We start from the raw sequence: 17,583 nt of genomic DNA, 5'->3' as shown, positions 1-17,583 counted from the left end.
TAAAGTCGCACGAGGGAAAAAGTTGCATAAATTTATCCAGTCTTTTCTTGCGTCGAGTGTCCGGAGACCACCGCGAGAGTAAATTAAACCTTATTACTGTCCGGAAGAGCAAAATCCTGTTCTACGCTGGCGTAGAAGGAGCAAACACTGCGTAAATGTGTTAGGATGACATTGCGATGTCGAATGGTTCGTAATTTAAATTTTGCTGCGTCAAAGTTTTCTGTAACTTATATATATATATATATATATAGGTGATTGGTTCTTTATCAGTGGCGAATGATTATTTGACGAGACGAGGAATCGTTCGATGATGTTGTTCAATAATTCAAGCGGTTGAGAGCTTTTTGTATCCTCGCTCTTATTTCCATATAGGGTGAGGTGCTCGTGACGCTTTAAAAGTGGAACATAAAAATTCAATCATTTGTAACTCTAGACGTCAATTTTTTAATTTAAATCTCTTTTTTATGCTGATAAAAAAGAGTTTTAAAAAAATTCTGAGAAAAAAATTGATGTTTCTAACGAAAAAAGGTTTTCATACCTAAATATCTATATTTAGTAGGATGCTAAGTGCTTAAACACGTGTTTAAAGGATGCTGATAAATTAATCAGAAGCTGACTAAGAACTTGTCGAAATTAGCAAATGATTATCGTTCGATATTCTCCTCGTTAATGTTTCGCTCGAAACTCTCTAAATAATTCAAAAATCATCTTCAGGATCCCCTTAATACTGCATGTCACTTACTCTTGGAGTAGCGAAATCAAATGGAACGAATTTGGTTTTGTTTTCCATTGTTTTTTATATCGTGCAGCCATTTTGGTTTTCCCTAAGGGTGAAAAATCGAGAAAGAAACGTCGAGATGAGTATTGGCAGCTGATAGGTGAATATCCCGCATGGCGGGTTAGCTGTGGTACCACGAGAGAATTTCCTCCAAGGAAGATCCAGGGATTCGTCGAAGCTAGATAATAGATGCTATATAGGAACGTGCACGATATCCTAGGAAGTCGTTCACCTCGAGCTTTGCCCGGTTAACCCATAACTTCCTCCTCTACACCCCCCCCCCCTCCCTTCGTCCTTTGGTCGCTTTTGTACTCCTGCAAATGTCCGACCGATATGCAAAGTTCCATGTTTTCTCCATAAAGCAATCTGGATTAATGCTCAAAGCAGAATTTACGGATTTCCCAACACACTTCTTCGCGTATTCTATGTAAGATCTATTTTGAATCTATGAGGAATGCTATAAATTTACACCGATGGAACGCCCTGTTTTACACTCGTTACATCGTAATGCACCAAGTGGTTGTTAGTAGTGTGTGTAACTCGGTGTGGATTGTGTAACTAGGAGAAAAAGTTTAGTAATATTCTTTATCGTTTTATTGTACCTGTTACAGCGTATTACAGCAAGCGACTGTTAATAATGTAACTCGATGAGGGTGGTGTAATGAAGAGAAAAGCGTTATTAAAATTGTTTTTTTTTTGTTAGATTTATTACACTATATTACACCTGACGACTGTTGGCGATGTAACGAAGAGAGAAATTTTATTAATATTGTTTTTTATAAGTTACATGTGTAATATATTATTGTAACTAAGGATTGTTAGCTGTGTAACTCGATTCAGATGGTGTAATGAAAAGAATAACGTTTGTAATAGTGGTTTTCCTTGGTTACACTATGTTACAGCAAGCGATTGTTAGCGGTGTAACTCGGTGCGAGTGGTATAATGACGAAAATAGGTTACACTCATTACACAACAAGTAGTCGTCAACAGTGTAACGCGGTACAAATGATGTGTTGAAAAGAAAAGCTTTATTAGTGGCGTTTTTTCTTAGTTACATCAAATTACACCAAATAATTATTAGCTGTATATTTAATTCTATACGAATGATGTAACGAAGAAAAAACTATTAATATTGTTTTTTAGTACTAAAACTATCAGTACAGATGATGTAACAAGAAAAACATAATTAAAATCGTTTTTCTTCGTTACAACAGGTTACATCATAAGAACATCCCAAATGATTAGTATATCGACGAGTAACCACATTATAACGAACAATGTTTTTAGCAATTCTTATAGGGACTTGAGAGACTTGGGAAAAATTGAAAGGTCATTCGGGAGTAGTTGGAGACTGGATTGATTATCGAAGTCAGGAGCGAAGCTCGCGAGGTCGTAAACAGTAAGCTGGTCGCGTTACTATGGGAGCACTAAAATTCGGTATCGATTCACCTTTAATCGACTATTACTATGCGATACTCCTAGGCCCTCGAAGCTCCCAGCACCACCTCCATGAACGGTCTCGGGAGATAATGCGACCTCGTAATCGCTGCGAACTTTCTTTTACGGAGAATGCAAACTTAATATATATATATAGGAAAGTGGAATTTACTCATGGTGTAACGGTTCTTTCGAATCATCTTTTTTTAGCCATTACTAAATTAATATCGTATACGGTATTATTTGAAACTCTTTGATTGGTTGGATCAGTATTTTTTTTTTTGATGTTACAGTTACATTTTGTATTTTAACAGGAGAAATATCAAACTACCAAAATAACTCGGATTATTTACTTATCGTGTAACGCAGCCTTTGCAACCGGATCTGTGTTGGTCAAAATGTAATTTGCAATTAGAATTACAGGGAATTTCGATTACTGTAATTTGATGTTGTAAAAACAAAATTGCAATCACGTTTAAGGCTTATATAGTTTAAATGTATACAGTTACATAAATGCGTTATGTAATTTTAATTTTAATTTAGGTTTTTTGATTTTTTGTTATGGCGTGCATCTCGTCATATTTTTTTCCTATTTTTGCATATCAGATAAACACAAATATATCGAGTTTCTTTTTGTTATTTTTTTCTAAATTTGCTTGCTCTAATGATTTTTTATAAGGGAAACTTGTAACTATAACAAGTTTTTCTGAGAAATTTGTTTATTTCAGTAGTCTAACGAACCAAGCTTTGAACTTCTTCTTGCTGGACATTATATGGCATAGTCCAATTGACATAACTTCAAGGTGGTCCACCCTGAGCAGGTCGTTTAAAAATTTTAAAATAATACCTGTGTGTGAATTCATTTTGAATTTCGATTAATAAATCTGTCCAAACGATTCCTAAATCAATAAATTTAATTTCTAAAGTAACAATATAAATAATGTAGGGTCACGTGTTTACTATATATTAAACAAAATACAGTATAATTTGATATAACTTTGATCATTCATTGTAAATATTTTGCTTATTTCTAATAATTAAAAATATCAATGCATGCAATCATACTTCTCAAAATGTACAATATTGCAGTAAAAATATTTTTTTTTAGTTTTAAAATAATTAAATTTGTTTATTATGGGGTACCTTATTTTTTATTGTACGACCTTTTAGTTTAGTTTAAGAGCTTTCCAAAATACTATATTAACGTAGCATTACAACCAGGTATTTACGAGATAATTGAAATTGAAATTATATGGAAGCGAGTAAATTCGAGGGTGTATGCGTAGAGGTCACGCACATCACATCAGCCAACCCACCTTTATATACAATTTTAAAAATAAATATGTCGTAAACTCTTAGTCAAAATGCTGGAATAATATAGCATTTTAGAAAGCTCTTAAGATAAGCTTCGAGAACATGCAATAAAAAATCGAGGTTTTTACTTAACAAAAAAAATCAATTACACACACTATTGGAAAGATAATCATATCCATATCATAATATTCCAAATTTTTATAACACTAATTTGATTTCATACTTTGACTTTATTTTAAAATTGTAAATAAGAAAAATATACAGGTGGGTGGTTAGAGTCCACCAGGTAATAAATGATTTGGAAAACAGTAAACTCTGTTGATTCACGGTAACCAGGTAACGCCGGGTAATGTTTGACGTAAGAATTGAAACGGTAGGTTGCTCTATATAATATGTACTTCGTATTTCAACAGTTTAAGATTGCAAATAGATTATTTCGGTCGAATTACATTAATGGTCCAATTAAGAGTACAGTGAGGCAATGGATCTAAAAAGTTTAAATAAAATGAACAAATTAAATTTAACATTTTATTTTTTTTATATATTTGAAATTTAATACTATCCTGCATATATGTGGTAGTACTATTTTTCTTATCACGAGTACCATGACCCTTTGATCCTCTTCAACACACTACACTGTAATACTATATACAATTATTGATGGAAACACATGGATTTATTTCGTGGTATTGAATTATAATTATTGGCAATACTTTCTAAAATATTTTTTTAGGTAAGAACAATATAATTTACAATATTAATATTATAAACAAAAATTAAGTTTTGTTATATAATTCACATAAAAGAAAATAGTATTCATCCAGAAAAAAGACACTCGGAATAGCAATCCTACACTCAAATATCACATTTTTTTTTCCTACTTGTTAGATGGTTAATTTCCTTCTTCTTGCGTGCTACGTACAGAAACTCGCTATATTTTAACAGGACAGATATCAAATAGCTGAAATACCTCGAATAATTCTTTCAAGTATTTACTCCAACCATTACAAAAACCAATTTGATTAAAAACAGTTTAATACAAAATATATATAACTTATTATATTTCAATATTAATATTTGAAATAAAAAGCAATAAGTTTTCTCAGAATACATATATAAAATATAAATTTATCCAAGATAGCACAATCGTACTCCTGCATTTACTGAAATTTTCACCACTTGGCCAAACGGTCAATTTCCTTCTTCTTTCGCATTACGTGTAAAAACTCGCTATATTTTAACAGGACGGATATCAAACGACTAAAATACCTCGGATTATCCTGTAAAGTTTTCACCACGACGACTACTCGCGTAATTATAACTTTTCACGACCAGTCTCAAACTTCACATTGAAATGTAGCTTCTTGAAAACTTAGATTTACCTTTTGCACGACGCGAAATTTGACTTGCCTTTTCGACGCCGTATTTGCTTCATTAAATCCTCTCCCAGGACGAGCTTACTCGTCTTTCATCCAAAATCTTGCTGAAATCGTTTTTCATGGGAAATTCCGACCTAGTGCAATTTGATGGAGAATGAATTTTGTTAAAATTACCTATTAAAATTGACTATATATATATGTATATATGCACTTTGTTGCTCGACTAGCGAGTAAAGCTTGCTAAATCGACTTTCCCCCATCGACGAAACATAAGCTTGAATTAATACGAATTTTTGTTAATTAATTCCAAATTGACTAATTACTTAATATTTCCTATCGTTAATGATGATAGTCTTCGATCCAACAGCATGTTGCAGATTGGCAAATTTAATCCTAGCGTTAATTAATTAATTATTTTGAAATTGGTTTACCCAAACACAATTTTTTTCTATTCTCATAGACAATATTTTTTAGTCCCGTTTAATCTTTTCATATCTCGAAACATTCCAGATTGACTAATTTAGTCGAGTTCCAAGCTAACATTTATACTACCTTAATTAAATAATTTGGAAATGGACTCATTATTCGTGCCACACAATTCTTCTATTTTCATCCACTTATTTCTATCGTTTCACAACAGGTTTCTTTTTATATATTAGAATGATCTATCAGAAACAATCGTTTTTCCTTCAACTTTTATGGGATTTAATCTGATATTTAAACTTAATTTTATACACCGTTAATTAATAATAATGAGTTCAAAATTATACTTTATTGAGAAACAAAGATTTTTCTATTTTCATTTAATTATTTCTATCCTTTTATGATAGTTGTCTTTTTGTCTATTGGACATCTCTAAATACACTGAATCATTTATGAGGAACAATTGTATTAATCTCGCCTTGTGAAATTTAATCAATCGCAACTAAATTTAAATTAGTACAGTATTAATTAATGTTGCTCATACATTAAAAATCTCCTTATCGAAAAACGAGGATTTTTCTATTTTCATCCAATCATTTCTACAATTTCATGATATTTGCCTTTTGAACCTACAAAATCCTCTCATATAAATAATTACCATCTGAACAATTAACAATTTTTTTCTAATATCCCTTAATTCTATTCATTAATTCAAATATCGAATCAAATAAAACACCTAATCCAAAATACCCTGCACAATATTAATTAACAAAATTAATTAAAAATTCCCATACACTCAAACACGATGATTTGTCCATGCGATTGAAGCATTTCTATCCTTTCACGATGGTGTGCAATCTTTTGACCTGTCAGAATGCTCCAGATTGGCTGAATCATTTATCAGAAACAATTGTGTTGACCATGAAGCCCTCGTCGATTCGTATCTAATTTAATGGAGAAACTGGGAGATATGGGTTGAGCGACAGTTGTCGTGTTAAACGAATCGTGCAATATCTGTCGTATCACGACAGAAGCCGTCAATTTTAATTAGCAAATTAATGGTGAGGCAGGTGGTTGGGTGGAGACACTATATATATATATATATATACGACGGGGAAAATAGAAATAACACTAAAAATAGTTGAGACTTGCATGAGTCATCACTGGACGATACAAAAAACATTCCAACATTTTGGCTAATTATTTGGACAATCGAGTCATTCCAGTCATCGTGTTAACACCGAGCGAAATGCCAAATGGCTCTCTGTATTTACTAATTTATCGTACCAGCCTCTGAATTTAGCTAATGCACCTATAATCAACCTGGATTTCACATTATTGTTTCAGCCTGCATCGAGCCACTCGGCGCTCGATTCAATATTAAACGACCTTGCAAATCAATGGCCTTCCTGGCTTAAGCGACTTCATCTCACGCCCGGACAGACACACTTATTATTTAACGTTTAATTCATTTCTTTTTTTGCTAAATTTTTGTTTTTTTGACAGAGACATTATCACTGTAAATTAACATTTTTTGCAGAATTTTTTTTAGGTGTAAGTAATTATTAACATTTTTAAAAATTGTATTATAGACTTAAATATTTACTAGTGAGAGAGTTTGTTTATTAAAAATATTTACAGTGGTTATGTAGGTTTTGTATAAAATTAACTTCTCAGGTCATTGGTGTATAATGACTGGAATTTTTTAGTCGATGGAAATGAACGTTTAATTTCCTTCTCATTAAATGCATTTTAATGCTTTACATGAATTTGGATTTATATAAAAAATAAAATTGCATCGATTCTAAAAAATAATCACAATTTGTTTATATATAAATTGCAAGAAACCATAAATTTATGTTAATGCGAAGCGTTAAAGGTATTTAAATGTAAAACTAATTTAAATTTTGATTCCGGTTCATTAGAACGCCCAAGACACTGCACCATGAAGGCCCGAGTCAAACATAATTGCTGATGCACCAAAATTTCAAAATTTTTGTATAAAAAAAATATTAATTTAAATCATTAAATATTAAGCTCATTACATTCACAAGAAATACTTAACAAATCAATGCCCACAAGAAAACCCAGAACAGAAAGGCTCACTGAGAACCAGTCTTTCCATTCATCAGGGTTTTCGGGTCGACATCAGCTTATAAAATGCTCTTCAGGTATAATCTGTCTAGATTTAAAAACTTTTCCACCTCCTCAAAAGAGAGTCTAAAAAAAAAGTCATTTACACCTGCAGAATTTTTACGGACTCTCGTATACATAAAACCAAAGACACCCAGTTTAATTAGCGGGTTACTCGCTGCGACCTTCTGAAAGGAAGAAAGTCGGAAAGAATGAAAAACTGAAGAGCTTCGGTGAGGCAGTCGAGAGAGAAAGGGAAAAAAGCCACCTGCTTCAGCTGGCAGGACTTTGCTTCTTGTTCATGCAGAAGCCTCTTTTTCCTCCCACTATTTCCACTTCTCGTCCTTCGCTGCTATTGGTTATCAATAGTGGAAAAACAACAAAAAAAAAAACATTTTCTTCATTCTCCAAAAATATGAACATGATTACCTACCTTATTGTTTAATATTAAACGTACCAAAAAATTTTGTTTACACGTGTGTTTATTTTTAAAAAGAATCATTTGATCACCAAATGGCAGTTTTGAGGTTAACAATTAATTTAATTATTTTTCTTTCTTCTCGTAATGTTTTCTCCCTCTATAAACGAGGGACCGTATTATCAAACATTTTGTTTAACTAGCGAGTACTTGTTCCTTTCTCAAAAAGTGGACGTAGAGACTGCAGCTGCAATCCCAAAGGTATAAAGTTGGAATGATTGAAAACTGAAGAGCTTCGGTGAAGTTTTTGAAAAAAAAATACTTATACTTCAACTGATAAGACGTTGTTTCCCATTCATCCTGAAGTCTATGTTTTCTTCCTTTTTTACCATTTCTCTCACTTTTTGCATTCACCACTGCAATTGGTCATCAATGGTGCAAAAATAATAACCGAAAGGGTAGTTTTTTCATTATCAAGAACAAAAGAACGCATTCCATTTATTTCCACAATAAACTTTTCTTTATTGTAACCATTGAACGAACGATTAAACAACTACAAACCTATTTACATCGTTACAATAAAACATTCGCAGCAAACGCTATTAATAAATAACACGAATGATATTTTTTCGAGGGAAGATAGGAATTATGATTTTAACAGACCCTCTCCCATTATATATACTTGAAGATAACCTTGTTTAATTAGAGGGATACTCGTTTCTTCTTGAAAAACTGCACGCGAGAATGCAGCTGCGTCCTAAAAGCAGTAAAGTCGAAAAGGTTGAAAAAGTGAAGAGCTTCGGTGAACTGGTCGATGAGAGAAGGAAAAAAGCTATACTTGGAAGCTCCAACTGGCAAGACGTATCTTCTTGTCGATCCAGAAGCTTCTTCTTCCCTGCACTCTTAACGCTCCTCACTTTTCCTATATTCTGCATCTCGATTGGTCATCGACGTCAAAGGCGAATATACCAAAAAAAGACCAGTTTTTTCCTTTTTCACAATAAATCTCACTCGACGTAACAACCATAATGAAAACGTTGTCAAAAAATCAAAACAAAGTAAAGGGCGATTGAATCGAATGAATTACAGATAATCTCTATTGTTGAATTTAATTAGGAAGATGTCTGATGCTGGAAAGGTCTGATAATCGTAGCCGAAGACTTTGCTGAAGCTCCAGGGCTTTCTTTGACAGCCATAATTTCCTCATTAGTCGAGTAGTGCTGCACCGCTAATGGCGAACGTTTCTAAAGCTTCCTTCCCGCAATATCATCGAGGCCCATTGTTACGAATAACAAAGTTTCGCAATAGAGTTAATGATCCGGATAAATATCGCGGGCCTCGTGCACCGTTAGGAACTTTAGTAAGATTGAAAAAAACGTAAACACACGGGCTAGACTCCATGCGGTTGGAACGAGCATAACGGACTTAGTCCGAAGAAGAAAAAACCGTAAACAAAAATGTAATAAGGTTATCGCGTTATGTATCGTAGTCCTAAGCGATTAAAAAGACAAAAACACATCGTAACGTAAACAGGATTCGTGACAAAGGGGTTCTTAATAATTTTAAATACCTGGAAAGTATCGAATATATCGAGCGAATGTTCGGGAACCAGGGACCAGAATGATACTCGGGAGAGGTGGAAGCACCCGGGTTGAGTAAACATCGACGCTGGAGCCAAACGGGATACTCGAATGAAAGGAAGAGTGGTAAAATCGAATGTGTGTAACGTACTTTGTTTCCGGCCTCTTTACGGGCCTCCTGTGTGCCAGTGGAATGACCTTAGACTATATACATATGCGTATATTCCCAGCCGATCGCCGGTCTCGTCACGTTCATCTTATTTCCGGCGAGATTTCAGGACTCTTTTTTGACCAAGAGCTCCTGGGCTGACTGTGATGAAATATATCAAACAAAGTCGCATATACTCGAAGCAAACTTGTTTCTTCTCATGTACACAAAACAGCGTTGTTTTTTGTTCGATCATCCCGCGTGGCCAGACCGTGCGAACAGGAAAGCGAAGCATCAAATATTTTACCACCCCGGGGAGTCTCGACCTGCGCGAAATTCAAACGAATCGTAAAAACTCACGCTGTTCATCGTAGTCGCATTTTTAGCGTTCCACACCGACCCGCTCGATCGATGAGGAGGAACGCGAAATCGCCAAGGTCATATGTACAGAGTGTAACAGTGTGATGTGTGGAACGAATTTAAGGGTGCGTGCGGGACACGGGTGTAAACATTTTATTTTACCGAATTTTTGCTATTTTGTTCAGTTCTTAGGGGATTATTTTTTGGGTAATTAAGAAAATTATTGTATTGTTTGTGAGTAAATGTGTAAGTGTGACGAAGTATAAGCTGAGGAAATAAGTTTAATTTTAGTGAGTTTGTTTTTGTTTAGAAAAACGTAGAGATTTTATGAGTCAAAGTATCCTTATTAATTTTTCGAAGAATTTTGTATACTTTACCTTGTAAAAGTAAACAATGTACTTTGGCTCGTAAAGTTGCTGTGCGGTTCTTGGAAGAACAGAAAATCGAAATGCTTGCTCGACTTATTTAAAATGTAAACAAACTTCGTCGCTTTCGCTGCTTACATGAAGTAACATCGTCTCTTAAATTGGTCCAAAAATTGGCTTCCAGGAAGCTGAGGTCAAACCGAAGAGGAAATATTTATTAACAAAAAATGTTTATAATGACGTTCTGCGAGCTCCTTTGAATTTTTGCCAAAATCACTGCTACACCCTATATACACAAATCTGAGCCCGGATTTCTTCGTAATCGGTAAATCAGGGTTTTATGGTTGGATCGATGAAGAGAGCAAGAAAGAGAGAGAGGAAGGAAGAAGAAAAGCAGTTTCCTGGAATCGATCGATAAAAGAAGTTATGTTTATACATATATAGGCCAGATACAACCGGGTAGGGTCGATGCGAATAAGAGCTGCATAAATTTAGCTTGTGTGCATGAAAAATTCGATCGGCCCGGTGGGATTTGGTTACTGATAAAGCCGCGCGAGACACACACGGGTTAAGACGGGATATTCCCTTCTTGAGACTCCCAATATCTTGCATCCAGCTTCTATCCGCTACTTAGGTAAAATATTTGATGCGGAGCAACGATAAAACTAGTCCTTAAGAGATAGCTGTAATTTAAGCAATATGACGCGCTGAAAACGATACATATCATGAAGAAGCCTGTTTTCGAATGGAACGCGTGAGAGGAGCCGATCGAGAAATCTGCCATTTTCATTTCTCATCGTCTAAATATTTTCGAAAAATTGTCTTCGATCATCTTTAGACCATCGTTGTCTAAACGTTGCATTTAAACGAGATTCCGCAGATTTTCTGTGGAATAAAGATGTATTACCCTCCGAAAAGTTTATCTCGATCGGATTTAGTCAATAAGTTAGCGCCATATCAAACTAAATATAGTTCAAAACGAATACATATCATTAGTCGTCAACGAGAAATATCGTAATGAGACACTAATTAATTTATTAAACGTTTACCATACTTATATAATATGATATACATGTAAATTGATATATTGTATATATATATATATATATACATAAAGCATTATTATTATTATTATTATTATTATATTATATACAAAAGATATAAAAATATACACACATACAAAGCGTAGAATGTAAGTTAATTTATGGCGATATTTATTATTATTATTATTATGAGCATTAAATACATTGGATAATATGCGTGCGAGCGAGGTGACGTTAATTAAACGAAGCAATCCATGCAGTATTTTCAAAACTTTTCTAACTGTGGTTATAATAACATTTTGTGAACCTTTTTTTAGTTTTCTCCAAATATATAAGCTGAGAAAAGGTAAAGAGTCGTTGTGCAAGAAAGCGGAGGGAACACCACCACCTTATACATTCAACACATTTGATTTATTTTCATATACCCTAGCGTGTGCATCCTCTCCTGCTAACCCGTTTATTTCTTCGTGAAATTTATTTGTTAACAACCAAGTTTTACGCAGTAATGAAAAAACTGTCCGTTTTATATTTTACGCGTAGCAAATAATTTTTACCAACCCATACAGCACACTTGAATAAAAGTTGTCTTATAGACATCTTTTAGTCATCCAATTGACTAAAAGATGTCTTTAAGTCACTAGGTGCTCTATGGTAAGAGTCGACTGTGTCTTGGTGGGGAAAACAAAACAAAGCTACAAGCAGGAAAGGAGCAAGCGAATAAATTGTGCAAGAATCGAGGGCGTTCTAAGCCAATTGATTCGTCCTTCAGAGTGAAATCCCATTGTTTGACCGCGTGTTCTATATATACTATATTGTACCGCGATGGTATTCACTGGACACTCGCATGGCACGTTTTATAAAAGCGATGTCGAGTAAGAAAGAAAAAGCAATAAGAGAGCCCTTTTTGCGTTCCAAGATCGGAATACACTCGACTGATAGTTCGTAGTTTGAAATAATGGCGGCGAGCACGAGATCGTTCGTGATGCGATTGGCGCCGCTAATCGAAATGCTCGTTTGGGAAGTGCAAGAAAAAAACAGGTCGATTTAAAAAAAAGCGCTAGTCTGGCCGTTGGACAAAAACGGATCCTCGCAACGTTGAGATAAATATTGGCATTTAGCTAGACATCCAACATGAATTGATAAATGTAATCCATATTTTCAGGGTGTACCACTTTAAATGACTCAGACTATATAGATACAACTTTATTTATCCCTGTAACTTTAAAGAATAATCAATTTTAGGTACGATCTTTCCAAGTGCAAATTAAAATGCATTTCTAAAATATCTAATACAAAAAATAATTGATATTTTTTATGGTTACGAAAATGGAGAGTTTCATTTTACTTTAATGATGTAGGTAATTTTAAGTGTTAGACCCTTTATATATATAGTATCCCTGATAGCACACGATGTCCAGGGGACATCCTTGACATGTCAGCTGGACGTGTGGATTCCTCGAAACATTGTAATATGGTCCTGGGAATATTTGTGCTATTGGGGCTAATTGTCCAAATATCATCGCAAATGAACAATTTCGTGCTCGACTTTGCGGATCAACTTTGGTTGTATAATAACACGAGAACAACGTAACACCTTCATTCCAAAATGATGCAATCGCGCATCACTAAAAAAAGAATAGTCCCTCGCTCTTAGATGCGATGGAATATTTCGCCATTCCCCCCTCTTTCTTCCTTTTTCTATAAAATCAAATTGCATGGTGTTTTAAATGTGCGTATATATGTCGAATTTACTAATTACGCTCCTTCTCTCCTCTTGAAAAATATCGATGTTATTCAAGCACAGATCGATTCTCTGTAGCAAAGTAAGGTTAGCCAGTAATCAATCATCAATCGCACGAAATTACGTCGTGCAGCACGAGTGTCCTAGGAACATCCATCGAATGTATCTTTCAAATGAAAAGTATTGGCTTGTAGCAAGGAAGGATAGCAATAAATATAGGCTGCTGCAGCATCGGCAAAAATCTGAGAGAGATTTGTAGGACACCAATTGGATGCTTTGGCGGATGTTTTATGGACGTCGCGTGCTGCCTGCAGTGCTTCACCGTAATAGACACTCCAATTAATAGCGTAACTTACACGAGTTTTATTGGCTCTTTACCGTGCGTATTGCATCGTTTTTTGATGCTTCGCTTTTTTTAACGAGATATCGTCGCGCTTTGTAGGTTACTAATTCTAACCTCTAAATGAACCATGTCACCCCAACAACTTGTGTAGCGCATAGTGCAGCCATTGGCCGCTAGATGGCAAAAATTGATGTTCCGACGCATAAAGAATGAACGACGTGAAAACAGGCGTATACCAAACATCAATTTCCCGAGCGATGGTCAAACCGTCAATGGTCCGTGCAACAGTAACAAAAAGTGCTTTTCGAATATCGTTTCATTGTACCATCGATCTGTCCAGGACGGAACTGCAATGTCCAAAATAATTCAAGAAAATCGCACGAGTTCTATACAATGTAGAATCCAGAACGAAACATTTTTCAAAGACGTAAGATCGCTGCATCCCAAAGGGGTTAGAAAGACTATAACGCTTTTTTTATTCATTACCGATTTAACTCTTACGCTATATACATAATATGACTGTGCATCCCTTTTTTAGATGAATTTTCTACAGTAGTCCCATTTTCAAGTATTTCCAAGAATCGCAAAACACTTATAACCAAAAACTAATGCTGAATGCACGGTATAACATAGACTTCAAAACAGAAACAAATAGGTAATGTAATTGCATGTTTTAATTAATGCAAATAAACAGTTACGTTATATATACATATATGTATACTTGTGATCCCAGTGACATCAACTCTAGCACTATATTCGAGGTCCAAAACACCTCAAGCGTTTTCAATTTACTATTTCTTCGAATCTGTTCGCTCTATTCAAATACGTAAAGAGAACTTTTTATAGTAAAGGTGATGGGCGTTAAAGCGGGAAATCGTTCATATTTTTAAATACAAAATTACAAAATCTGTAAAAAAAACATTTGCAGGGAGCAAAGCTTTGAAAGAGATGGAACTTTTAAAAAAGAAAGAACATGCTTTATAATTATTAGTTTTTATATTTTTTGTGACAATTATATGAATGTGGGATAATGAATAATGGATATTTCTTCAAATTTTAAAAACATATAATGGTATACTTTCCGATAAAAAAATGTAATTGTTTTATGCCACTTATTTCAGAGATATCATTAAAACATATTGAATAATACATCTAAATTATAAAACCGAAAATGATGGTCATTACAGTTTTTACTCACAAATACATATATGTATACATACGTTTGTAATTTACATTAATATATAAATAATTATTATTAACAAAAATAATAACATTTTTTAGATATGATTTTAATTAATATATGTATCAATTTAATACTGTTCCAAAACGGTGGAGTTATTTTAAAACAAGGTGGTATTTATCATCCAAATTTAAAATTATTGGCTTAATCATATCATACAGAGATGTTCGGTACTTTTCAGATCTTGTATAAAATCAGCTTTTTCTTGCTCGTTATTATATAATTTGTATATCCCTAGACTGCAAAAATATTGTCGGGAATCGTTGGCCGTTGTGCGTAGTACGTTTACGCTCAACGGATATTCGGCACGCGGTATTACTTGGTGTGCTTCAGCTTGAATTATTCATGAGAGTGGCCGAATTTCTTCGTACACGAAAAACGCGACGGGTCGCAACGACAATCGATAATGAGATATCGCGGTTAGGAGAGGTTATGTTTACTAACAAGCCAAATTTCTCGCCTCTTTGAGTCCAGTGAGTTCAGACGATGAAAAATGCAACAATAGTCATTTGTAATAGAGCCTAAACTCGACTAACTGCGAAACACACAAATGTTCCATCAACCAAATGGATATCTTGATCCCTGCAATATCATCAATCGTATGTCGTCGTCAGAAAAGTTAATTCCACATTTTTTAGAATTTCTTATTGCACTTATTTATGTTCCAGTAAAATTCTTTGTGGGTAAAACTCTTTAAAAATGCTTCAGCAACATACGATGGATAACGAAAGAAGTTCATAAAATTGATGTCCGACAAATGTCCGGGCTGATTTTTCGGAACTTAGAATATTATATTTTTTTCTTGTTGGATACTTGTTGCAATATTGAAACAGCGAACGATATCAGCCAGAAGAGGCATACAAATTAATTAGTGTTGGATAAATGTATGCGTTCCGCGGTTCCAAGATGAATTATATATCAACGACTTGGCGATTAGTTTTTAAAAAAACGTTTTGTATGTTTATATGCTGTTGAATTATGTGTGCAAAGGAAGAAAGAAAGAAAGAGAAAGAGAGAGAAAGAAAGCGAGTAAATTCAGTGTTGTGAAGATTTAATCCGATTGTATCTTAACACGAACTCGTTATAGTGAAAACATGTGCTTGAATTATTATATACTTGTAATTTGATAAAAGCTAATTAAACCATACCTTTGAAAATCATCGCATTAATCATCGTCACACTTGATCATATATAGCGATTCTCTCTCTTATTATTATTATTAAATACGTAATTTTATTTCCCTATTCTCGCTTTAATTAGGTTCATTTTACATTTTTGTTAATTCAAATTTCGTTATAGAGTTATATTATTTCTTAAGCCATTAGACTGAAAAATAAACGATATTTGGATTCTATGTGGCTTTATAGTAGTTAAGCTCGAGTAAGCCGTATTATTTTACGTTGATACTGCATCAAATTCGAATAAATGGTAGGGGGTCAATTGTCTTACTTGTATATAGTAATAAAATGGCGGAGTCAGTAACTGTATTCCTAATAGCATTTTTCCGATCATACTTTCTACACCGAGTGTATGTAAACCTAGCCTAAACTTATTGTGTACTAGTTACTTTACTACACTTCATAGTGAATTTCGGATATCGTAGCGGTGGTAGCGATGGTATGTAGAGGGTAAAGTCAGTAAAGTGCCATAATATTATCCTATAGCAAATTTAAGGAACTTAGGGTGAGTAGTTTATATTACGCGGCGCATGCGCTCACACAGCTACGGGGAATACTATAATGTTTATAATAGTCTAATAATAGTATTCCCTGTAGCTGTGTGTGTGAGCGCATGCGCTGCGTAATATAAACTACTCACCCTAAGCTCCTTAAATTGGCTATAGGAAAAAATTATGGCACTTTACCCTCTACCTTAGCGAAAACTTTCGGTATCATTAAGTCCAGTTACCGACAGAAATTGCTAAGTGCGATAACTCTGTGAAGTTGGCATACCAACTATAGAATTTTAATAATTGAGGTATATAGATCATTTGATAATCGTTTGATAATGTTTGATAGTCCATAATCAACATTTGATAGTTAATAGTTTTTCTAAAAAATTAAAAATAAAATTTAATGTGAAGTTAGCCTGAACATTTATATTTTTCTTTTCAATTGACATTTAATCATCCTAATTGATAGGGAATCATTTGATAGAAAGAAATATTTCAAGTTTAGCGTTTGATAGTCCGTAGTTTTCATAATAAATGAAAAATAAAATCTGCCCCCACTATGGTGAATTCATTGCACGACCGTCGCATTTTCGAACATGGACATTAGCATAATTTGCCAACCAGAGGAGTTGTGATAGGTCTAATCGAAAGAGAATCGTTTGATAGAAAGAAATATATCGATTCTGCGTTTTACACTTCGGCCCAATAATCCTGTCACAGGCAAGGGGAAGCGGAAATCAGAGGGGCAAGGGGATATCTAGGGAGTTTCTCCGTAGCTGTCAAATGGCGCGGTTAACCTTCGTTTTTGTATCGTAGACAAAAGTAATTTTTTCGGAAAACGATTGCGGAAAAGAAGGAAGGATTTTAATACATAACAGAAGAAAAAATATATCAGATGAGTATAAGTTAATAACAAAAAATGAAAATTATTGTGAAATTATAAGGAAATATATACTTTGTGGTTATTTTATTTCTGTTACAGGCTAAATCCTATTCTTCATGAGTTTAAATCGCAGGAAAGAAATACTTAAAGAACGATGAATGAAAAAGGACTAATTTATAAAGCATTTCTGTGTGACCCAGTGATTTCAATAATTGTGACATAATGTTGTAATAGTGAATGTATAAGCGAATGCTGTGTATACAAAGAAATTTTATTACAAAATAATAATAATGTAGGATAATGTTTTGATTCCTATTATTATAAAT

At 34.0% G+C, this 17,583-nt stretch overlaps 1 long non-coding RNA gene across 4 annotated transcripts; it reads left to right on the top strand.

The window, feature by feature from the left end:
- Positions 1-7,852: 7,852 nt before the first annotated feature.
- Positions 7,853-16,248, top strand: LOC136781875 (uncharacterized). Of its 4 annotated transcripts, none has more exons than XR_010824011.1 (4): positions 7,853-13,498; positions 13,562-13,913; positions 14,001-14,117; positions 14,744-16,248. It is a non-coding gene; the product is annotated as an uncharacterized lncRNA (long non-coding RNA). The 4 variants fall into 4 exon arrangements; XR_010824010.1 differs by having other exon boundaries at positions 7,853-13,913; positions 14,744-15,301; positions 15,371-16,248; XR_010824009.1 differs by having other exon boundaries at positions 7,853-13,889.
- Positions 16,249-17,583: the final 1,335 nt, after the last annotated feature.

Source organism: Prorops nasuta, unplaced genomic scaffold (genome assembly GCF_024137725.1).
Source record: "Prorops nasuta isolate Cenicafe-Biocafe unplaced genomic scaffold, Cenicafe_Pnas_1.2 PNAS00024, whole genome shotgun sequence".
Classification (NCBI taxonomy): domain Eukaryota; kingdom Metazoa; phylum Arthropoda; class Insecta; order Hymenoptera; family Bethylidae; genus Prorops; species Prorops nasuta.
Note: the sequence above shows the minus strand (reverse complement) of the source record. Positions and strands in the feature narration are given on the sequence as shown.